Raw genomic sequence first — 26,613 nt, 5'->3', positions numbered from 1 at the left:
GTTTTCAGTGTTTCTTGTGTAAAATAAAAAGAATTATAAGACAGAGGGGAAACAATCCAAGCATTGTATGATAAGACTGATTCACCAATGCCTTTTCAAAAAACTTGAATATAATTTCAGAATATGTTCAACACCTAAAACAGTAACAGAAAGCAAATGAGATCCTTGGTACAGCCATTCAGTAACACACACTTCATTCTTAGGCCCTAATTACATTTCTTCACAGATAAGAATTTTTAATATCATTTGGAATACCTATTAGAAGCTAAGTGCTGATTTATGCCTCTGAAATGTTTACTAAACATGTTTAAGGGTCTTCTGGAAAATAGAGAGAGGAAGAAAAGCTCTGAAGACTTTGCTTGTTCTTATATTAGAACACACCTTAAATAGTATATGTATAAACTACTTTATCAACAAGTTCTCCCTGAAGGTAGTTGTTGATTTGGGCCTTATGTGTAACTTTACATATTACTAATATATAGTTACTGTGATGATAATACTGACTTACAACAGTGGGAATGTTGCAGAGAAAACAGAAAAGATCAGGATTAGTTATCGGGATTAGTAAGAGGAATGAGAATCTGGAACCAGCATCCTTAGTGCACAAGTGAGAGGGGTTTTACCTCGTCTTTCTTAGCCACAGCTCTGAAAGGGCTTCAGAATAGGCCGAACATTTCACTGTCCTAAGGTTTTCTTTTGTATCCTTACTTGCAGCACCACTGTGAGTGGGGAGAATTTCCAAATGGGATAAGGAAGGGAGAGAGTAGTAGGAGAGGCCAGCAGGAGAACCACAGAATTCTCTGCTGAAGCAAATGTCATTAAATGTTTCAACAACTAGTTCATCAACATATCCTCAGAGCCACTACTGCAAACACACCAGGAAGGAGCCTCACACAAAAGACTTAGTGGCTGACAAGCAATTCTCCATGAGATTTCTTACCTCTAAGGCATCTTCTAGGGATTTATGGTTTGACTCTGCAGCTGAGACAGGTCACAGGTCAAGAAAATGAAAATGACAGAGCCACCAATGCCAGCATTCAATGAAGTGTGACTATGTCAAGACTGTTTCTGAAATACTGTTCCCAAGTCAACTAGACACACACATGCTGTTGAGTTTCTGTTAGAAAAGAGATTTTTCAACATCAGATATCAAAATTAATGTTTCCAAAAACATTTCACTCAAGTAATCAGCACAAAAAACACCACAAAAAGAAAAAACAAAGGAAATTTAAAAATATCTATCTCACATGTCATAAAACCAGCCATAGTACTGATTTTAAAAAGTATATCTGCTTGTAAAATTAGTGTTAACTAAAAGCTATATACATAAGATCTACTTTAAATATGTTCTGAAGAAAATGAACAATTGTAACTAGTTGTGTCTGTTAGCACAAGCAGTTTCTAAGGATACCATTCTCTTCCTTAAATCTTAAGATAAACAATATGGATATCTAATTTCTGGAAATAGGTTGCATGATGTTACATGAGAAAGTAACAGAAAATGTTTTCCTGCCATTGTGTTTGATAAGGACAATGCACTGCAATTTCTAGCAGTGCAGGTTTTCAAGGATAGGTAACCAGGCTGTTGTAGTATGTCGCAGAAATTCTGAAACAGTGTGATAAATTAAAAGTTTCATCCTATAATGTAGAAACATTTTAAGCTGTTTCAGGGGAAGAATAATGTAACTTCTGGAGGAGCCTCTCTAGGAGCTACACCAGGAGTTTACTACCATATCACATCTGCTGAGTACAGGAGGGAAAGCATCATTTACACAGCTTCACAAAGGAGGTCTCTTGCTGACAGATGGATCCTCTCTCAAGAGCACATGAATTTAATCTGGAATATAACTTCCTGCAAATTTACTCTAAAAAGAAAAAAACCAACCAAAAAACAAACAAACAAACTGGGTTCATGCACATGAAAGACTAAAAGTTCAATTTATTGACCAGCTGTGGGCTCCCTAATGAAGCAGTGAAGAGATGAGTATGTAGCAAACTACCTCCTCCAGAAAGTGCTCCCGGTTTTCTTTACTTTTTTACCACCTTTTTTTTTTTTCTTTATTTTTCTTTCTAAAATGTCTCAACCTTTCTCTTATGGCCTAAATTTAGCAAGGTTGTCAGAGACCTGAAAATCAAATCTCTTTGTCTTGTCTCTTGGTGAATCATCCTGCTTGAGTTTCCAGCAGGAAAGCTCAGGCACAGGTAGGTGCATGGCAGGACACCAATAAATAAGATAATGCACTGTGAGTTATTTTGGCTTGAAACTAATTTGCAAGTATACACAGTTTTCAAAAGACTTAACAGGCAGATGGTAAGCGTTCAAGAAAAATCTTTTTTGCTAATACCCGCACTTAGAATGGGACCAGGCAGCAACATGAAGATGACAAATGTACTTTAAAATACTAAGAACAAATTATATGCCTGGGTGGCAGTACCCCAAACCCAACTAGAATCAGTATTTTTCACATATGTCTGTGTCCAGATAGGTAGATGGATCTTGTAGGGCAGCTTTGCATCTGGGTAGCATCTCTGGTATAAAATACTCTTAGTTTGATGTTTTCAAGAAGGTGTAATAGTCTAGGTATTATTACCTTTATAAAGAATGAAAATGTCTCCATTACCACATAGAGACAGATACACACTTTTCAAGAACAATTTTCCAAGAATAGCAGTGCAGACAAGTAGTACACACATCACCATAGCCTATGAATTTACTCAATTTACTTCAATAATTTTTCATGGAAAAGTGTGAGGAAATGCATTCTTTCGGTACCTAATGTAATGGCAACGCAGGGCAGAATTCATCCTTTACAAGAGAAAATGCAAAGAAGAAAGGCCTTTTCTGACAAGTTGAGGCTCTTAAATTGTAATTTATTTTTTTCTTTTCAAAACTCAATTGACAAAGAGAAATTAGTCTGCCAGCTAGCAAGCTAGGTGCATGAATGCTTTCATGCAACACTGAAATGTCTAATGCACTTCTTAGCTATTCTAGTCATAGTTGCATACAGCCTCATATGCAAACTTTTGCCAACATCTGAAACACATGCCCATTTCTGTAGTTCCAAAGAAATTTCTTTTCTTTAGATGAGATGTCTTAACTTTCAAAACGTAATACTTTCATCTCTAACTTTTGAAATATTTTTGTTTATCTATACATAAGGGTAAAAAGTGATTTGAAGTCTAAAGATACCATAGAAGATAAAAGTGAAAAATCCTTTAATAAGTGTTTCACACTTTGGAGCTCCTTACTTGAGTGTAAAATAAAATAAAGTTGTTGTCGTCTGCACAGCTTTAGTTTATTGTGCAGTCAAATCAGAAGTGATCTAGTCATTATGAAAATTTCCATAGGTTTTACACTTCTGGTTTAAGAAGACCCAACAGATAGCATCAGGCAATTTACCAAAGCTTCAGCGAGAGAAGAAAATAGATTTACTTAATGACTGGTTTGTTGGCTTCTTAATGTTTGAGATACTGTTTTTTCTTTTGCTTGTTTGGGGGTTTTTAACCATCAGCTTTAACCCTATGACTACTCCCTTTGCCCCCATTTGCTCTATGCTTACCTCCACTTTCACAGACATTCACCACAAATTCCATTCACTATTGTGTTCTTTTTACTATCATCTCTCACGATTGCCATCTGTACACCTACTTGTTGAATTTGCTCTACATATAGAGAGTAAATTCTGGAGTGAAGAGTCACACTCTGGCTATAAAAATCACTAACAAAATAATAAAAAAAAACAGAAAATGGATTAGTAAAAAGAAAAGGGTTAGTTCTGAACTAACTAAATTCATAAATACAAACATTTATCTTTAAGTGTACAAGAAATCTTCAAGTTCAGTGGCGCTACATCTGTTTTGGCAAGGTGAACAATTGTGATTTGAAATAAATGAAGAATTTTTGAAGTGAAAGTATTTGTGCATATGGTTTGGAGATATGCCCCTGGTGGCAGGCTCACTCTGGCCAGCAGGGCCAGGGTACAGACAGCAGATGCATCTCCACACTGGGCTGCTGATGTGTGCCAACTCCTCCAGCACAGAAAATACGTGTTGGAAGTCCTACCTGCCAACACAGGTACCATAACGCCTACAGGGTCTGATCTACTAAATGAGTTTCATCCAACCTACAAGATGTGCAAAATTGAACTATATTTAGCTGAATTAGTCATTTATGAAAGTGAACAAATTGAAACATACTTGGAATTTTGGACTCCAGTCTGAACTCTGATCATCACATCAGATGGAAAAAATCACATTGTGGAAAACCTTTTCAGTGAATGGAAAACAGTCTGCTTTACCAGTCCCTGAAAAAAACTTTGGCAGATTGTTTTTAAAGTGTTCCTGGAATATTTTGCTATGGCATTTAACCTTCCACTGATGTTATAGGCAAGCTGTCTTTAATTCTACTAAGTTCATCAGTAAGATGTAAAGTAGCAGCAAAAATAATTTATAAACATGAAGCAACTTTCAACTTGCCTGTATAGAACAGTGTCTTTCCCCAGCACAGGTTGTGCCAAAAAAAAACCCTAACAAAACAACAAAAAGACAAAACAACACAAAAGTGCTTCCATATTTATCTACATATGTAGAAAACTTCAAAGCAGAATTATAAGTTTAGAAGCTATTGGCAGAAGACATCTGTTGTACCATCTGTACAAAAACTGAAGCTATAAATCCACCTTTCTGAAGCAGAGCATTTTTCTCTCCTTTTAGGCCTTGTAAATCATTCAAATCTTAGTCAGTGATAATTATAGCTCACCATAGAGGAATATAATTTTAAGCCAATTGTTAAAAGCACATTTTAATGACAGGGTGAAGAAGCAGTTGGAGTAGACTACAGTAGCACTAATGGGAGAACACTTTCTGACTATAGATTCTACTAAAGGTAACCACAATATAATATCTAGAAACAGAAGCAAAAGAAGAAATAAAAAAGTGGTTTGCAGCATTTTCCCTAAAGCCTGAGTTTTCTTTCTGTATTGTCATCTGCAGCCTCCCTGTTGAAATCCTTGAAGTATCAGGGAGAAACTAAAGTCCTGAGAAGACAGCAACCAGAAAGGTGAGTAAAATCAAAATGGTAAAAGCTGGAACTAAAATGGATGTTTGTGCTGAAACAAATCAGATATTTTCCAGAAAATACTGAAAACAAAAACAATCTATAAAATCAACGGTTTTATGAAAGGCTGCATCATCAGATATGGAAAAGCTAAGTGAAGGAAATGCATCCAGCTCATCAATGAAGAAAAGAGTTGTCCACTCAAACTAATACATTGATACACTGTGCCAAAAGGCATACAAAGAAAGACTTACAGAAGATTAAGAGAGCTACTAAATATTTTGATTTATTACTAGTTATGATCAACTATTCATTACAGTTGCAAGACACAGTGAAGCTTTCTAAGGAACAGAAAATAGAATAACCTAAGGTAATTTGCTAAAGAGGCAACATTGATAAACTCATCATTAAAAGCCATTAAACATCTTTAAGTTTGTATGGCATTGCTGCAGCTGATGTGCAAGGAAACAGATAAAGCTTTGGTTACCAAAGTGAACATCAGAAGAAATCCTCTTTATAAGTTCCTGGCAGCTCCCACGTCCAGTTTATAATTGGATTAAAACGAAACTGTTCAGCTAGAAAACACAGGAGACAACAACAGATCATTTAAAGTGTGCAGGCCACTGTGTTGCCATACCCACCACCAAACTGCAGATAAACCCACGTCTTTTTTGGTCTCTTATGAAAAACCTAAATCGAACTGTAAAGCTCCAAACATATCCAACCAAACCAAGAAAGCTTTATCCATTGCTGCCCATCTAAAATCATACCAAATCACATGAAGAAATGTGTCTGTCAACGAAGAGCTACAAAGCAGTATTTTTAATTCCTGGTGGCTTCTCTGTGTTGTTATAAAAGCAAATGCATTATTAGATCTAGCTTCAGCACTTTCAGGTCTTGTCAGCAGTCTTCATATCAGACCTGCTTTTGAGCTGGCAAGCAATGATCTATCAGCCACCAGTTCCTAAAAAAATGACAAAATACTGTTGATAGTGATGAAGTTACAAGAATCTTCTGCAATACAGTAATATTGCTAATGAAGGACTGTTACTGAACAGAACTGATTAAGGTTAGGATCAAGAAACTAATGTAAGCATAAAATTGCTATTCATGTCTAAAATATTTCCTCTTAGTGGAAGGAAGTCTCACAGTGGAAAGTAGTGATAAAATGAGCGTGTAAGTTGCAAAAGAGAAATTGTATTTAATTTAGCTTTACCAAGTATACAAGTATATCCAAGATTCAAGTAAATAAGCTGACAGTACCTCTGAATTCACAAAGGGGGCCCTAATTTTGCTGGGTTTTTTTGTCTGGGATTTTTTTTTCCAAAAGGGACTGGTAAGAAATTTAGGGTATTTTAGTATTAAGTATAATTTTATTATTATGAAGGATAAGTTTAGTATTATGTTGTAACAAAAAATGGGAAAAGAACAATAAGAAGGGTAGTATTTAATTGACCATTTTTCATCTTAGCAAAACAAAGAACTATATTTTTTCTCTGCATCAACAGCAGAGAGTTATCTCAGCTCTCCACAGGAAGTCCAGTATTCCTTGTGGCTTTTTGTACTGGTGTAGAACTGTAACAACTTCTGGATGGCAGTTAAAGTTAATCATAACCACAAAATTACATGCCAGCACCTGAAGGCTGTCATTCATATTTTCTTGCAAAAACTGGATAAAGATCTATCATCAACCTCACAAAGAAGCCCTTTATGGAGTAAGATACTTAGGAATGAAGCAGTACTGCCAAAGGTATACACACACAAAAAAAGGAAGACACCACCTGTGCCTTTTTAATAATCAGAACTGATTTATGAACAAAGATGGATTTCATCCAATCATTCATTTATGTTCCCACCACGTAGTGAATTGTTTGAAGTGACCACAACCTATTCCAGTGCTTAACTGTTTTCATGGCAAAGACCTATTACAAACAGCCAGACAGAATTTCCCCTTAAACAACCTGTGTTTGTAATCTTCTGTGCAGGCAGAGTTCAGCTGATAGCATATACATTTGTTTGCATCTTACATACCCAAAGACTTTTAATGCATAAATCCCTACCCTTTTGGCTAAACAAACTCATTGAAATAATTTCTGAGTGCTTAGGACCCACAAAAATACATACTACAGTTTATACATACCACAGGAGTCACATTAGTTAGTACTCTGAAGAATTGACATATAAGGTAAATCCAAAGAGGAGCTGATATCTTTGCCAAATTAGTGGGAGTACAGGTTTTTCTTGCAGCCATTATGACTGGTAATGACTGAAAAAGCAAAACTTTCACGTACTTCAGGATGTAAACATTATTTTTGCAGACAGATTAAGAAACATATCTGTACTGATATTCTCTCAGAGATAAGGAGAAAATGAAGATATGCGCAGCGGGGTCCTTGGTCTTGAAGTCTGTCTTGAAGTGGCCATGAGGGGACCATGAACATGGACACTTCTACAGCAAACTCACCTGCTACACACCTGAAAGTGTGTGCAGCTGGCACATTTTCTAAATTACGAATATATGACTTTTTTTGATTCTGTGAAGCAATATGTATTGTGCCACTAAAACAAAAAGTAAAAAAAATATAATGTGCATTCGAGATCTGAGATGATGTCTGTTTGCAATTCCAGTTACTTTGAAAAGCGAGCCAAAAAAATTTGCAACTTTTCAACATTCTCAAAATAAATAAGTAAATGGACTAAATCCATTCGTTCAAAACAAAATTGGAAGTTCTAATCATATATAAGAGTTAATTTTGTTATTATGACATTTTGCATCCGCTCCTTGCAGCGCTACTTTGATAACAGCTAAAGCAAATTCCAGCTCTGTATAATTAATTACAGGTTCGCTGAGGGATTTTTTAATTTTGACCACTAGGTGTCTCTAGCTCTACTCATAATAATAGCAAATTAACGCCCGAGCTGTAAAAGCAGAAGAATCCCACAAGTTTCTTGCTCTGACTCCAGCAGGAAGCCAACGTTCTGTATGAAAGGTGCTATCCTGTTGTTCTGAAACGGAAAAGGAAATTTAAAATAGTCTGGCTGCAGAATAATTTTTAGCTGCTACTAAAAAAGTTAGAACAAGTATGTCCTGCAAACTGAGCAAAAATTTGGAGGCCATGAGGAATTCCATTCAGCTTTCAAAGCTGGTCCTAATACGAATGGGAGTCTAGATCATACCATTTCCAAGCCAAATTATTTTGTGCTTCCAAAATATATGGCGCATAAACATTACCAGTTCAATTCTCAACAGCTACCACAGTCACCCTCCTATCTAAAATGTGAAGCATTGAGGATTGGACGAGCTCAGGATGACATTTAAGTTACAAATAGCATGACAATTCACATATATGGAATATTTATGCCAAACAGGACATTCAACTAAATTGTTAGATGCATGGAATCACCATACACACAAAACTCCTTGCCTTTACTCTGATTAACCATAAAAGAGGACTCTCTCAAAAGTCAAAAAATAAAAAATTGAGGGCAACAGATTAAAAACTTATTTAACTGTTAGTATGAGACAATCAAAAATAAAATATAAGCTGAGTAAAGGGATCACGTAACAGTACAAGAAGTGTATTACAAAATCTTAATTTTAAAAAAATCAAACCATCAACCAGCCCCGCCCCCCCCAAAAAACTCCTAAAATCAGACTGAAAACCCAAGTAAACAAAACAAAAAAAACCCACAAACCCCAAACCGAGTTTGACTTTCAAAACTGCCTTGTCCTTGCCTTTATTCGCCCAGCAGCTGAGACAGGAATTTTCAGTGTCTTAGCACAGAACTCTGTCTATAAATTTAATGCTTCAGAAAAGCATTAAGAAAACACCGAAGTGAACAAACTAGATACTCTGAATATTCCCCCTCACCACCATAAATTTTTTTCCATCCTTGGTTTTGAACAGAACTTGTGTTTAACTTAATGGTGCTACTTCATGACACAGCATGAAGATGGAGAAAAGCACCTTTTCAATCCTGGGTACAATAGCTGCAGGTTTGTCACATCAGTAAGTGTGTTTTGATTTTGAACTCTTTCAGTCCCCAAAACAAATTATTTCCCTTCTAAAGTAACTTTTAGATTTGTCAGTATGTACAAAGATAATAAATACAATGAATAATTATTTTTTTTTAAAAATGGACAAGCAGGCACTGTACATATTTTTCATCATTATTGAAGAAGCAATAACAAATTGTATGCAGTACTGAAGTAATACTATAAACAGAAGAACAACACAAAATTTACAAAGACTCTTCAAAACATCTTCATGCTTTCTAGTTAACCCAGGTTTGCACTTTCTGGAAACAAACTGGCATTCTACCAATGAACTGAACAACATACTCAGATATTATTTTTGAAAACCAGAGAATAAAGTGAGCTCATGCATCCCTAGTAGGCAATATTAAGCAGAAGAAAATGGATAATTTCTTTTGGATTTGAAAGCATTGCTCTAATAATAAATAGAGGAATATTTCTTAAATTAAGTGGGGTCATCAGGTAATGCTAATGTCTGATTAGTTAAATCAAGGAAATTATTCTAGTGCACTAGTGAATAATTCAGACTATTAGCTTGATAAAAATTGACCAGTACTTCTCTGTGCTTTTAATTTGTCCATTACTAATGTTACTTACTTTTAGTAGCAGAATATTAAATTTTAATCTTGACAAATAAACCAACAAAAATTTTAACTAATACTAGAAAAAGCCAAAGAAATCAAGTTCAGTTCATGATTTATCTTTTTGTAAGATTGCACAAACCCCCAAACTACCCAAAAGCCTTCACAATAGGGGCAATCTTTCCAATCTTAGACCTTCTATTTAATTACAGCACTAGTGAACAATCATGTCAGAGAGTAATGTACAATAAAATGTAGTGCATAGCAAGTAAGAACATTTTAAAGCATATCAGTGCTGTTAGCAAAACAACACCCCATCCCACAAAACTTATGCAAATATTTTCTTAAATAAAATTAGTTGCTGAACACTCAGCTTGAAGATGACTCACTTCTAGCAGGTATGACACTGCAGAAAAAAGATTTTGTCCTCAAAGGCAGTAAATTCCCTCCATGTGTTACATACCATGGCCATTTAAAAGCAGCATTAAAATATAAAAGTAGGGCCTGCTCACAGATCACAGTGGGGCAAAGACCACTATTGCAGAAGCATGTTTCACAAAGCTAATGTATATTTAAATGTTCATTGCTTCTTGGAGAAGAAGCAGAACCAGAAAAAAAAAAAAAAAATGAAAGAATTTTACAATGTCATCTGCTAATGGAAGGAAAGTCTGTTCTGAAGGCATGTCTGAGATTTCTTTAAACATAGAGCATGAAGATCTTGAATATTTCCCTTGCTGTGTTCTGAAACACAGCTATCACTGTGAAACGGTCAGAAAAATTCTTGCAATTTTTAAGAGTGGCAGTACACAAAGCTACCCCTCTGCTTGATGTATATGTTCAAAGACACCTATGGAAAGTCACAGCAGGCAGACAAAGACCCCAATATTTGGAGAAAAGGGAACATTGCATCCATTTTTAAAAGGATAAAAAGAGGACTCTGGGAACTACTGACAACCTCAGAGACCAATTACATCATGGGGCAGATATTCCTGGAAGATATTTAAAACATATGGAAGACAGGGAGGTGACTAGAGAAAGCCTACATGGCCTCACCACTGGTGACTAAGTGACTGCACTCAACGATGGAGTTAGTGCATCACTGGACAATGAAAGAGAATTTATCATCTACCTGCACCTCTGAAAGGCCTCACTCCCACACAACTTTCTTGCTGCTAAACTAGAGAGCTATGGATTTTGTGGGTGAATTGTTAGATGCGTAAGGAGCTGGCTGAATGGCCACATCCTGTGAGTTTCAGTAAGTGGTTCAACGTCCAAATGGAAACTGGTAATGAGTGGTGCTCTTCAAGGGTCCATACTGACACCAATGCTTTTTAAAGTCTTCATTAGTGACATGGACAGCGGGACTGAGCTGCAGCCTCAAGCAAACATGCAGATGACACAAAGCTTGAGTTCGCACAGTTGATAAGTTCAAGCAGAGGGACGACATTATTTGGATCTTGGTGGGCCTGAAAAGAGAAAACATGTGACCCTTGAGAAGTTGATCAAGGCCAAGTACAATGTCTGGTGCCTGGGTCAGAGTAATCACCAGTTTTAATACAAACCAGGGAATGAACTGATTGACAGCAGCCTTGCAGAGATGGACTCAGGGATAATAGCAGATGAAAAGTTAGACCTGAGCCAGCAATGTGCTCTTGCAGCCTGGAAAGCAAACCTTATCCTGGGCTGCACAAAAAGGGAAATGTGGCCAGCAGGTTGAGAGAGGTGAATTTGCTCCTCTACTGTGCAGTCATGAGACCCCATGTGGAGTACTGAATCCACCCCTGGACTTCTCAATAAAAAAAAGACATCAGTTAGGATGTGACTCTTGGAATAAAAAGCTGCAGGCACTCCCCCACCAAGAAGGAGTTGGGGTTGTTGAGCCTGCGAAGAGAAGGTTCCAGGGAGGCCTTAATGTGGCCTTTAAGAATGTAAGAAAAAGCATAAAAGGACAGAGAAGGACATTTACCAAGCTCTGCAGTGATAGGTTAATGGGAAATGGCTTAAAATTGAAAAAGGACAGGTTTGGATTAGATATGAGGAAGACCTTTTTCTACCAGAGTGATGAAGCACTGGCACAGGTTGCCCAGAATATCTGCGTGTGCCTCATCCCTGGAAGTGTTCAAGGCCAGATTGGATGGGACTCTGAGCATCCTGGTCTGCTGGAAAGTGCCCCTGCCTATTGTGGGGGTTATGCTCCATGGTCTTTAAAGGTCCTTTCCAATCCAAAGCATTTCACAGTTCTAATTGCCCCACAGAGCTTCTTACATGAATCAGCAGCAGCCCTTTAACTCCACACTTAGCAGACAAATAGATGTCAGTGACTATGCAATAGTCTACTGTCCTAGATATCACTATTAACTTTAGGTCTGAAATACAGAAAACTCTTCTATCCCTACCCTAACAAAGTTCTTGTTAAGTAGAAGCAGCTATTACAGTGATACGATATTTGCTGACAGATATCTAATATTTGGAGTATACTGTTGAGAAAAGTACACTGCAATTCCACATTCAAAATGCAAATGAGCCTGAAGAGCTTGATTAAAGTTAAGAACCCTATGTTATTTCTCTTCTAACAATTTAAGGGCTCAGATCACTGACTAGATTTAACCTGATATTTTAATAATGTATCTTTCCTTATACTCTAGATATTTGCTTCAAAACACATAATTATCTTTTCATCAGGAAAGAAACAGAAGCACAGCAAGTGCCTGCACGTTAACTGTAATAACATATAACTTAAATTGAATTTATTATATAAATATTAATAAATGACCAACAAGCTTCTAGTCAATGAGTAACTCTTACACATCACATACAAATCTCACAGCACATTAAAACTCTATTGTGTCATTAAAAACAAAATCTCCTATGCCATGGCTTAAATAGACTTTGCACCACATGTATATTTTAATCTAAAGATTTAAGTAAAATTTCTCTTTATTTCAGCTAAGAATTTAAGTGAGATTTGTGTCATGCTCTAGCTTTAACTCAAACTAATTTACTTCAGCAACCAAAGGAACAAGAGTTCTTTGACAACAATAGTATTGCTGTGCTCTGCAAAGTGAACTAACAAATGACAAGTGAGGAATAAGAAGAGCTAAAAACAATGAAAGGAAAGTTTAAATTTTAAAAATCCAGTGAGATTAAGCAAGAAGGGGCAACAGGGTTCCACGCTGTGGTAAGATAATTAATTCCTTGGGATTTGAAGTCCAGCCAACTGTTTCTGTTTATCTTGAGATATCCCCAGGACAAAGTTTTTCCTTATTTCCATTACAACAAGTCTTCATGGAATGGCTGAAGATAAATTCTTTGCACTAAAATCCACAATTAGATTCCAAGGCTTACTTTGAATGTGCTGTAAACACAGACCACTCAGCCCACACTTAAAATCAGTACTGTCTGTACTGACTGTAAAGTCAAGTACTGTCAATGTACTGTCAAGTAGTGTCAGTACTGCCCCTCTCTGCTCTAACATATTAAAACACACAGACCTTGGTCATTTTAAACGTGTCACTTTCAAAACTGCTGTCTTAGACTGTATTTCCAATGAACTTCTCATGGATAAGGGCACAGGACTAACGTTGGACACATTCATAATGCTTTGGTTAACCCTGACTAGCTACAAGAGCTTTAGGGGAGGAACGCAGCTTAAACCAAACGCATCGTACTTTTTGCCCCTACCTTCCTTGCAGCACACATTAATTCCTGCAGTGTCTAGGTTTTACTTTTGCCTTTTAGAGTAGAAGCTCTTGGACAAGTGGAAAGTAAGAAATGTGACTGTTATGCTATGCTGTTCTGTGAATTGCATGAAGAAATAAAATGAAAAAAGTAGGAAAATAAATGTCTTTCAGTCAGAGTGACAGTAAATACTTATACAAGTAATAAATGCAAAGGAACCAAATGAAAATACATCCATGTACTTCTGGCCTAGTCCACACGTTAGATAGCATGCTCTCTCCCTCACTAGATTGTAATATACATCACTACAGTTTTTCACACTTAGAGGACACAATCCCATTAAAAATAGTGCAACTTCACTGAGACCTTCCCAAACAATTAATGTCCTTTATGACAAAATCAGTATATCTACAACATTATGAATTTAATTTAACCAAGGCATACACAAATCACATCTGCATATGAGCCAATAAACAACAGATTTTGGACCTGGCCTGCTTTAATACTCAAAGATGTAAAATTTAAATTACATGGGCTGCCAAATTTCCAAATCCAGGCAACAAGACAAATTGTTAACACCCCAAATACCAACAGGTAGAATAATATCTAAATCATTGTGCATTCACCACTCTCTAGGCCACCTAGTACCTGTGTGACTCACATAGCTATGAAAGTACAGTTCCTGCTTTTCTATTGCATTTTACTGTAAAAAGGACCAGAGGCAGAAGTCTGAACAGGCATGAGACTTGTCGGAACAAAGTGAAAGATTCTCACATCCCATCAAATTTTGGGTCCTAAATTACATAGCCAGGTTCCTTATGCTTGAATATGAAATAGAACCACCATGCTCAGCCACTGTTCTTAGCCTTCAAGATGAGCTGTATTAGCTGTACTAAGTTTCTGTGGCAAAGTTTTGGTAGCAGAAGAACTAATAAGCTCCAAGGCAGACTTGCCACTGGCCATGGCCAAGATGACCAGCAATGAATGCAGCATCTCTATTTTAGCAGGTTTAAGAAGTGGGGAAAGTTGCTGTAAGCAAGCAGTGAGAAAATGTGAGAAGTACATCTCTGGTTGGAGCAGAAGGAGAGGAAGGAGGTGCCAGAGCTGAGATTCACCCACAGTCCATGGTGAAGACCTGTGCTCCTGCAGCCCATTGAGGACCATAGAGAAGCAGACATGGACTGGACTGAGGGACTGAGTCCAAAGGAGGCTGTGACCCCATGGGAAGCTCATTCTGGCGCAGGTTTCTGGCAGAACCTGTGGCCTCATGGGAAGAGGACGCCTCCCCAAATCATGGCAGGACATGTGACCCTCCTGGGCACCCACACTGGAGCAGTTCGTAGCCTGTAAGGAAGGACAAACACTGAAGAAATTCATGATGGACTGACCACAAGGGTTCCTTCTCTGGAGTAGGAGGAAGTGTGAGGAGTCCTCCCCCTGAGGAGGAAGGGGAAACAGAAAACGTGATGAACTGGCCACAACCCCCATTCCTTGTCCCTCAGTGGGGAGGAGATAGAGGAGATCAGGAATAAAGTTTAGCCCAAGAAGAAGGGAGGGGTGGGGAAAAGGTATTTTTAAGATTTGTTTTTATTTCTCTTTATTCTACTCTGATTTGATTAATCAGACAGTAAATTAATTTCTCCAATTCTAATCTGTTTTGTTCAAGATGGTAACGGGTGACAGATCTCTCCTGGTCTTTGACTTGCCCCTTGAGCCTTTCATTATATTTTCATTCCCCTGCCATCTGAGAAGCAGGAGTGACAGAGCAGCTTTGGTGGGCATGCATTGTCCAGCTATTCCAGAAATAAAGTTTTTCAGTGAAATGTGAAATGTTCTTTTGCTGTTTTCTACTACTGTACTTACTAAGAGCATCTACAGTCTATTAAGATTTAAAGCAAATCAGCATCTGTCAGAAAAGCAAGTTTTATCTGTTGCATAACATTTAAATAAAGCTGCAAGATGTTCCTAGCTTTTGATAACATGTATTTTGGATGCAATTTGCTACACACACTTCTTTTTGAGATAAAATTCAGTTTAAAAATGCCATCTTATCCTGATATTCTAAGCCAAGAGTTTTCATTTTCCTAATTTAGTTTATCTCCTGCTTTTAGAAAATCTAGAATGGAAGGGAAAAGTACAATATAGACAAAGTAAGAATCATATTCATTAACTTATCAGTTGAAGACAGAACTGTTATTACAAGACTTGGATCAATTCCTAACCAAGACAGCAACCTAACATCTCCAGTGAGTCATAGAATCATTGAGTCATAAGATACCCATAGTCCCTTCCACCAAAGTTTCACTGCTGGCCCTGCACAGGACTACCCCAAAATCACACCATGTGCCTGAGAGTGTTGTCCAAACAAGCACTTCTTGAGCTCTGTCAAGCCTGATGCTGTAACCAGTTCCCTGGGGAGCCTGTTCCAGTGCCCAACAGCCCCTGGGTGAAGAACCTTTTCCTAACATCGACTCTAATGTCACAGACTCAGCTTCAGGCCATTCCCACTGGTCCTGTTACTGATCACCATAGGTAAGAGATCAGTGTCTGTCCCTCCTCTTCCCCTCTTGATGCAGCTTTTAGACTTTGATGGGGCCTCTCCCCAGCCTCCTCTTCTCCAGGCTGAACAAGTGACCTCAGCCACTCATCATAAGGCTTCCCTTTCTCTACACCCTTGGGTTAAGAAAGTGTCAGTTGCTCTTCCAAGAGCTGCTCACATTTACTGAGGCAGGTTTCAGTCTTAGGTAAGACCTATCAGTTCTCCATAGTCCTTCTCTGAGTTTGACTGTGGTGGTCCAGTTTTGAAAGAGCCAGACTACTGCAGATGTCCAGGGCTCTGAACTCAAACCCACCTCAGTGAAATTCATGTTGAAGTGGGGTGTTCATCTGACACTGGTGGCAGGAACTGCCATTGGTTTGGTTGTAAACAACCAATAGGTTCTGAGTTGACTACTTTTGTCAATCCTTTTTCTCCTCTGTGCAAATTCAGACAGGCCACTCAATCCCACAGTTGCTCTGCAGATATTTAAACTCACCTTTGCAGAGTTTCAATTTATTTATGATATTAACAGTGGAAAATTGTTCACGTCATTAAACTCTCTTGTGTTCATACCTGGTTGGAACTATGGCAGATGGTGTTAACACCAGGCTAGTATTATGTTGTTTTAAATCCAGAACGGAAGGAGACACATTGGGGTAACAGGAATACAAATTCAGACCGTTTGCAAGACAAAAATAAGAGGGAATGAATACTTGTATGCTATACAAGTGTCCAGGTCTCAGAGAGCCTGAGACAGGTATTAGGCATATTTAGACTGATGTATCTTCTGGTTGCTAGAGACAGTGATTGCACTGAAACATGAAAAATCTTACCTTCCAGTAAAATTTCCAGCAGCCCAGGGAGTGCCAGATGCCTCACCAAGTCAGAGATGGTGCATGTGACTGTGTAAATGACTCAGGTTAATGCAAATAGCTGTGAGTCACACTAAAGGCTAGCACATCACCAAGACAAAAACATAGTAAAGCAGCACCTTCAACTTACTTGTTTGATGTTTGGTAATCTTAACTAAAAATAAATTGGTCCTCAAGATAAATACCACAGCAGCATCTATTTTCTCTTCAAATAATAAAAATAACATTATTTTGTTGTAAAATTGCTCTTTTTTGTTATCTCTTTTCATGCTACTTCAAAAACAACCAAAACAAAAACCCCAAGAAATTCCCCCCACCAAACCAAAAAGAAAACCACTAAAACCCCACAAAAGTACACCAAAAACCAACACGAAACTACAAATAACCTTATGATCTAGACCAGAATGTTGAAAATTATTTTAAAAATTAAAAATGTTTGTGGAATGCTACTCTTGGAGAAGCTCTGTTTATGTATCATTTTCCACCTGTGCATGGTCTCCTGTTAATTAGTTCTCACAATTTCAATTAATTTATGGAACACAGCAGCTGTAGCTCTCAAGATCCAATTTTAATTAAATACATTAGATGCAACCGTATTATGAAAGCTGCTGTATTGTGGTTCAAATGTATTAGCTTAAACCAATTAATTTTCTAAATTATTACCTAAATTTATCTAAACTTGCCAAAAATCTTCTAAGTGCATTACATTGTCCTCACTTCACAATTTGTCATAAGGAAAAAAAAAAAAAATCCAGAGAAAATAAGAATGATAACAGAGTTCCAGAAATACGAACAGGTAAGTTGTTTTGATCCACAGACTCTTGCTTACATACAAAGAATTGCTTTATTTGAAGACAGCAAGCATGAGCACAGTTCTGTAAACCTCTGATAGGGCAGTAGGGTTCAGGTCTGTCTACCAAAATATATTTGCATGAACTCGACTATTTTGCCCCAAAAAATCTTAACTCTTCTATGTAATGGTGGAAAACTGTATCTGCTGCAATGGCAATTATAATAATTACTCAAAGACTTGTTTTTTAATATTTAACAAGCTTAATTTGTGTACTAAAATGTTCTCTCTAGCTGTAAAATAAAACATTCCTTAAATAGAGGTATCTGTGTCTAAAGAGCTAAATAAATGAGGTCGTTTCTCTCAGAGCTATTCTGTCAGGCAGTCTGTAATCTCACAAATATATTTTGTCCATTTATATTTAAAACATAGTTTTTATTACTATAAATACCGTAAAGTTTTTGGTGTTTGTTTCTAGATAGCCCTTTCCTCCTTATCAATTATTAGCCCATATCAAGTTAATGAATTCTCTGCCTCAAATAGGGCTCCATTATTTATATACTTTGATGGTCCCAAATGAAAACTTACTCACTGTATATGATCCATCCTTGCATCCATGATAATAACTCTTGCTATACTAATATATTCACAAAAATCTACCTTATATTTACAGAAATCTACATTAAATTAAAAAAAAACTATTCTGATTTTACAAATTATTTCCAGGCTTTGTTTCCTTCAGCTATTCAATATGAAATCAGCTCAAACTCTTTTTTCATTTTTCATGAAGGGTTTGTACAGACTCCATAATGTATGGAGAAAGAAAAATGATGCTCCAGCACATACTTCAGGATATTAAATTTTATTCCATATTGATAAGGGTGTTTGGATTTTCTCTTCGTTTGGTACTCATGCACTTTCAATATACCCATAACTCGTCCGCTCTACCAGCTTCAGGTTTTATGGATGATACATAAAACAGAAGAACCCATCCAGGAAGCCGAACAAACTTTTCAAAACAAGATACTTTTCTGCTCCTCCATTTTTAGAACTTGCCTTCAATAATTCCTCTTCAGTCAATTATACCTAGCTGTCATCAAAATGGAACTTCATCTGACAACTCAAAAACCAAACCACTCCATTATGTATTCACCTAAAAGTTTTAAATTTTCTAGCTGAAAGAGACAAGAGGGAATAGCATTACACTCCTTAAAGCCACAGCTGGATGTTTCCAGAGCAACAACAGCAATTATTGGCTGAGGCATAGATACATGTCCTAGGAGAAGCCACAGAAGCATGAAATGAATGAGAAGTAATTGCACCATATTAGCAAAGTAATAGCCTCTCTTAGACTGGAACTACAAAATAAGAGGAGTGTTTTCTTTTGGTTATTTTTCCTGGAAAAAAAAGAAAACAACAAAGCCATAACCAAACACCTATATTTCCTTAGTAAAATCTATTTAGGAAGAAATATATTTTACATTACAAAAACAACATTTGTATTGCAGAATCGAAATTCCCTGCTCTAGTTAGGAAATTTTTTTAAGTTCTCAAAGATGCTGAGCAATTCTAGACAGTATTTACTTAAATCTCTCATTTTCATACAAAATTTGAGCTATTAAATGTTTATGACACAAGGTAAAGAGAGACCAAATCTACATCATGAGGATATGGTTTCTCTCTTAAATGTTTAACTTCAACACAACATAGTTGTTTCATGGGTTATTGCACTCTCTGTGCAACTGGCAGCAGGGGAAGTATTGTGTGGTTAGTTCTGATTGACTCAGCAGGGATGAGGTACCCAAAGCAAGGGGCAGGATTGCAAAATTGAACAACCATGTGCCATACAAATCCAGCTCCCTCAGTTATAACACTCTGCAGGCAGCTAAAATCCTGCTGGGGGCCTAAGTGCAAACCTACTCCATGTGTCAACATCATAAAGAAAAACAATAATGAAAACTGATATTGAAGGGCACTTTTTTTTTTTGGTGGTCACGAAGCAATACACAAAAAAATCCACCCTCAACACCAGCCTGGCGCTGGTTATGACCTGAGTCCACTTATGAAAGGGAGGCCTGCCTGCCAGGAAAGGCTGTTCTGATGGTAGAAGGGCTGTTTCTCTTGTCACTGTCGTGGCTCACTGGCCCAATGGCAGGCACCTAAGACAGCTGCTCATTCACCCTCTCCTACCACAGATGGGCAGAGGAGAGAAAAAAAAAATCAGCAAAGGGCTCATGAGTTGAGATAAGGACTGGGAGAAAACACTCCAAGGGCAAAACTGGCTCAGCTTAGAAGTACAAAGTGAATTTATTACTAACATTGTCAGAGGAGGATAATGAGAAGTAAAACAATCCCTTAAAAACACCTTTTATTCCCCCAGCCCTCTCTCTCCTTCCTACCAATTTTAGGAAGTAAACGTGTACGGCGACAGGGGAGTGGGGTTTGGTCAGCTTGTCACCTGAGGTTTCCTTCTGCTGCTCTGGGAGAGGAGTCCTTCCCCTGTGAGGCCATGGGGTCCCTCCCATGGGAGACAGCTCTCCGTGAACTTCCCTGATCTCAGCCCACTCTCATGAGCAGCAGTCCTCCCAAAACTGCCGCAACCTGAATTCCCCCCACAGGCAGATGGTCCTCCCAAAACTGCTGCGACATGTGTCTCTCTTCCACAGGGTGCAGCCCTCCAAGGACAGGCTGCTCCAGCCTGGAAGCAAGGCCCTCTGTCTCCATCGGGACTCCCACTGGATCCCAGCCTCCTCCAGGCATCCTCTCTGCCATGGGCACCTCTCCAGGGGCTGCAGGTGGATCTCTGCATCCCCTATGGATCCCCACGGGCTGCAGGGCACAGCTGCTGCACCATGGTGCTCACCACAGCCTGCAGAGGAATCTTGGCTCTGGAGCACCTCCTCCTCTCCTTCTCCACTGACCTTGGTGTCTCCATGTTGTTTTCCATCACATGTTCTCACCCCTTCCTCTTCTGTGGCTAGAAGAAAGAAGCTGTGCGTAATGTGTTTTGATTTTCTTCTTTAAAATGCTATCACAGAGGCGTTACAACCTCTCTCATTGGCCCAGCCTTGGCCAGCAGCATGCTCATCCTCAGAGCCATCTGGGGCTGTCTCTGCTGGACACAATAGAAACTTCCAGCAGCTTCTCACAGAAGGCACCTCTGTGCCCCCCTGCTACCAAAAAACAGGCCATGCAAAACCAACAGCCATGCCCATGTGTCACTTGTTTATGGACTGTAGGAGTCTACAATTCTAGGGGCAGACAAACATGAAATATATGTATAAAGTCAAAGTATTCTACAAGAGGCTAAGTAAGGAATAAATTACCCAGATGATTAAGAGGGGAAATGGTTTAGTTAAAAGATGTTTTGTAGGGAAACTATTGCATCTACAGGAACTACTGTGGAAAGTTTTCAGATGAAACCAAAAATTAAAAAATGTTACTGTAGAAAGAACTGTTTCTCATATTAGCACTTTAGGATTCAAAGCCTAAGTATTCAAAAAGTTATGTCCCTCCACAAGAATGGCAGTGAATGTAATGAAGGCACACCTCAGTTATGTTTGTAGAAATTAAAATTATACAAATCAAAATTTTATAGCCATTTACCAAAGAGACACACACATTTGCACTTTTCACAATGTAAGTTTGAAATCTGTATCATTGAATTACTCAAGTACAAGAAATTCACATTTTAGGTTTTACCCCTTCAAAGCAAGGATTTCAGTATTTTTTTTAAATTATATGAATTGTGCAATTTAGAGTCAAGGGAGACTTTAAAAATATAAAACACTAAGAGAATCACTTTCTCTCTCTGAAGAAAATACTGAATTCCCCAGAACAACCATCAGAGGAAACACTAAAAAAGGAAAAACTTGAAGCCAATTCAAAACAGAGTAAAAAAACTTGGTATATGAATCAATGTTACATTAAATAAGAAATTTAATCAAATTAATGGAGTCCTACAATTAAAATTTTCTATGTTCTAGAAAAATAACTTGAAACATATACACCAAGATTTTGCTTTTATTTTACCAACGTATAGAATTAATACTGAAGCTGTTGCTCTTTTGCCTGACTTGAGCACTTCAATCTGATCATAATATGTCTTTGCTGAAGTATAAGGAAAACTCAAAACCAAAAGCTGAAAAGAAAGAAATGTGGACTATTATTCCAGGTAGAACAGAACAATTATATTTAAAACTATATGAAATACAGGAAAAATGTGTAAATATTTATTTTAAACTTTAGAACCTACCCCATCAACAAATATTCTCAGTTTAGGACTAGCTCATCAGTTGCAATAAAATAAAGGTAAAACAGGGTTGGTGGCCTGGGATAGAGATAGCTTTTTCTTAATAGCTGGTACAGTGCTGCACTTTGGATTCAGTATGAGACCAGAATTGAAAACACATTGATGTTGTTGCTAAGCTGTGTTTATTCTAAGTCAAGAAGTTTTTCAAGTCTCATATTCTGCTAGTGAGAAGCTTCACAAAAAGCTGGGAGGGAGGATCGCCAGGGTACGTGATCTGAACTGGCCAAAGAGACATTCCACACAACAGAATGTCATGCCCAGTATATAAACTGGAGGAATTATGCAGTAAGGGTGTAGATTAAAGATGGGACAGGCCTGGCATCACTCAGAGAGTAGCACCTGTGTTGTGTATCACTTCTTTGCATTATTATTTGCATCAGAGAGTCTCTCTTTTTCTCTCTCTGTCCCTATTTTTACTATCATTTTCAGAAGTAGCATTACTACCATATTTTACTTTGTTTCAATTATTAAACTGTACTTACATCAATCCATGAGTTCTACATTTTTTTTTTTAACCCCATCCCTCTGGCGTTAAGGGGAGGTGAGTGGAGTGAGTGAGTGAGTGAGTGAGTGAGTGAGTGAGTGAGTGAGTGGCTGCGTGGTACTGAGTTGCTCCAGTTAATCCACAACAGTTTGGTCAGGCATCTTTCCAGTCTGTGACCCTATCCAACAATACATTGGATCAGGATAATTTAGTTTTCAGACCCTGGTCTATTCTTAGCATTTCAACAAGTGCACTAAGGGTCACATTTTTCATAGCTGCAAGATGGAGCACGTAGCGTGTCATGGCACCCTGGCCTCATGGCTCTTACCTCATTCTACCAACCTTGCAGAACATAGCAAGGTGGTGGCATCTGCCTCAGGCTTGACTTAAATTAAAGCTAGAAAGAACACCTAACAGTTTAATTGCACACTCACCACAAAACAGAACTTCTCTGAAGTTGGTAAGACCCTAATCATGCCGGCATCTGTTTGCCAGGCAACATGCCATCTGTAATACAACACCAAGCATTTAAACATGAGATTAAAAAGGTAATTTTCCAGCTGTTCTTCCCTTTCACTTATTTGCATATAAAATTTATGTAGATGATAAAGAAATTAGGTTTCTTGAGAAAGATTAATTTGCTTATTTACAAAGACTGGAGACTCAGATTATTGGAAATTATTATCCTGGAGTTAATGTTCCTTCATAGTTGTTTATATTCTGTAATGTAAACAACGTAAATTCACTGTAAAATATGGCTGATTGATGATTTCAGCTCAAATAGTTGATTAGGTACTTTGCATTAAAAAAAAAAAAAAAACAAAACCCAAACCAGACCTGAAATATTTGGGAGGAAGAGGAGGTTGTTTTAGAACGTTTACTATCACAACTCTGAATATCCTCGAGGCTCACCCCTGTGCTGAGTTTATATTATGTGAGTAGGTTAACTTTTACACTGCTTGAGCCCACTTTTGAACTACTAGTCTTCAGTATTCTGTACTCTGTGGCACTTCAGAGGCATCCAAAGCAGACATTTTTACCATTTTCTGTCTTATAACCTGTTACTGAAATACTAATTGATTTGGCAGTGTCCTACTGCTAATTGAACTACAGTTTAATTAACCCTTTGTCTCAAAATACAGATTCTGGAGAAAAAATTCAGAACACTAATCTAGCTAAATATGTATCTATCTCTTCATCAACTCATTTTCTGCCATACAATAATACTGTTATCCATTATTGACTTCAAATAAAGACTAATTCAGTATTTTCCTCAGGCTTAACTTGCATATCATGGGACATATTTTCTTAAAATAATGAAATGAAGGAAGGGAATTCAGCAGGAAGTAAGCAGGAATAAAGTAATGGATAGCTACATCACATTTGGGACTCCTTAGAACAAAGTATGAGATAAAACATAGCAAAGCTAATAAATTTAACAAGTCAGTCATAGAGCCCCAAGTTGCCTGAGAGCTGAGCAGTGAAGTACTTCTAAAAATTTGTTATTTAACACAGAATTTGGGGGACTATGTGTTATTTAAAGCTATGTGAAAACAAAAAAAGGTTATGAGGCTGTAGTTAAAACTGTTTCTATAATTTAAGGTTATGAAATGATAAATTTAATTTGTACAGAATTTTGGGGGAGATAGAAGTGTCAAGAGATATGGCCAGATGTGAATGACACAACCAAAGTTCAGAGAAAATACACATCTATAACTAAAACATCACCTCAAAATTCATACATTCAAAGCATGTTGATTTACATAAAATTCTGACTGATATTAAAAAAAAAGGACACACAAACAAAAAACCAAGAGATCTCTGTGCAAATAGAATTTTTTCTTTTGTTTTTGTGCTATATTGGAAACAAGTTTGTAGGTTTTTATTTTTCCTTATTTTCTAAAGGGATGTTTCCCAGAACAAGAAGAATTCAGGGTAGGCTCACATATATAAATAGAAAATTTCTGATGAGGGATCACTGGGGTAAAGAAAGTTATTTATACATATGTGTCAGAACCTTCATTAGAAAATCTAGCCCAAAACATTTACAGTATGACTACCAGCTGCTATAGAAATAGCTGTCAGTCACAAAACAAAACATTTTGGACTTCAAAAAAATCATTATACTACACAACCAAAAGTGTACTTCAAAGAAACCATTACACTACACAACCAAAAAAGACCAAGGAGAAAAACCCTAATAAATTATGTGTGCCAGACATTTTTTTCTTTCAGCACAGTCAGCTTCTCTCACTGTACAAAAGAAACTTTTGGTCTGGTTATCAGCAGGCTACCCCAAATCTTAGCTATTAAGACAATACTTTATTGTGAAATGACTCTTAAAATCTCCCAGACTTCCCTAGAGTAGGCCAGTAAGGTTTTGAGGTCAACAGATAGGTCTCATCCTTCAGAAGACCTCACTGCCCCTTTGCAGACAAAGAATACCTCTGCTGTAGTAAAGCAGGGTGCCTTTGTTATCTTCCTCACCATCTGCAGTGAACCACAAAGAAATTCCAGAAACTCTAGTCAGAGTGGAAAAATGTCTTAATTTTCAAAGAATTCTTATGGAATTGTCATGCTAACACTTAGCTTTGAAGTTTCAAGAGATTTTGTATAAACACATTAAAAACTATGTTTTCTAATTCAGTGAAGAAAATGGAGTAGAAGATAGACAATATATTCAAATACTGAAGGGGTGGGGTACAGTATAAATGTATATTCCACATTTCAAATGCAATCACTTGTTTTCAAAACAGCCTCAATTGATATGGAATTCCCCAAATCCCAAGATATTTCAGTAGGCATCTATGGAAGATTTGTTTTTGAAGCATTTTGGGAATTCAGTTATTTATCTACCCAGACAGTCTGTGAAACTGATGAGTAAGAGCCATAGTTATTTTTCTGTTTAGACATGTTTAAAGGGAATAACAAGCACATCTAAACATAATATTAAGAATACACATCACATCTTGAGACACATACCTAGCTGTCTATGAAGGAGGGAGGGAAGAGGAGGAAAAATAACATAAGGAACAAAAAGGCAAGATGGCTAAATATTTGCACTTAAATACTTGTGGAGGTAGCTTCTCAGACAACAGGAGGGAAGTGGGTGGATACAAATGTCAGTCAAGGCCCAGGATAAAGTATAAAACATAATCAAAAGAGAGCAGGAGTATTAGAAAGCCTTTGAATTTTAACAAGAAAAGGCAGAGAAACAAAAGGTGACTATTGAATAAGGCTTGTTAAAACAGGATAGGGCAAGAGATCTGTGGGTGAGCCCCAAGCAGGAGCATGTGGTGAGCTACTTGTGTGCCTACGCCAGATCTGAAAAGCCTGAAGGACTGGCAGAATGGACAGGACAGAGTCACCATGAAGACTGACATAGAGAACAAGCAGTAGTAAGGAGCAAGGCTTTAGATGTTAATTACTCTGCAAGATTATGACTACAGAAGCAGCTGCTTGTGCATTGAAGTGAGTGGTAAGGAGATCAGGAGGAGATACAGGACCAGAATATAAAGAAAAAGACAACAAAATGAAAATGTGACCTCAGACAGACAAGATGTTTTTTCGTACAGAACAAGTGTCAGTTCCTCTGAACCCCATACATAAATATCCTCTGTCAAATTCTGCAAGAATTTGGGATGAGCTCCATATTGCTTTGACTTGTTTTACCATGAGGGGATATAATTAAAACAAAGGTTCACATAGGGCACCCTTCTATACATTTCCCTTCCTTCCAGTACACTCCACCTTTCCAATTGTATATCATCTTTTTTGTTCACCACAAAGCTCTAAAAGCATCTTGAAAGAAAGGATGAAGAAACTGCTTGTGGAGACTTCTTGCTAGCAGTATTTGTGAAGAAATACTTATCCATCATCCATCTAGTGTTACTGCTTGGGATTTTCCAACATAATTCAGCACTTCCAGGCAACTACTCTAGTCCTGTACGATGCCCAAGAGGCCTTTATCACAGAAGAATTCATGCCCAGATACAGTGGAATAGAAGCTTGATTTTGTGGAGTATATATAAAACTGTTTACAAAAGTTTTGGAGGCTTGGTATTCACTGATTTGCACCATTGAAAGCAACTGAACTTCATCTTCTTGTTCTGACCTGAATGAGTTTGCATCAACTGGTACATTATGGTTACCTTAATAATTAATAATTACATAAAAACTACATTATAATTTGTAACACCGGAGTGTGCACACAAACGCATATGCACATCCACATACCTACACACACACTGAACTACATATAAATC

The sequence above is a fragment of the Pseudopodoces humilis genome, chromosome 4 (assembly GCF_049639895.1).
Source record: "Pseudopodoces humilis isolate 2021_Gansu_Grassland_sample_001 chromosome 4, ASM4963989v1, whole genome shotgun sequence".
NCBI classification, from domain to species: Eukaryota; Metazoa; Chordata; class Aves; order Passeriformes; family Paridae; genus Pseudopodoces; species Pseudopodoces humilis.
The sequence above is the reverse complement of the archived record's forward strand: the minus strand, read 5'-3'. Positions refer to the sequence as shown.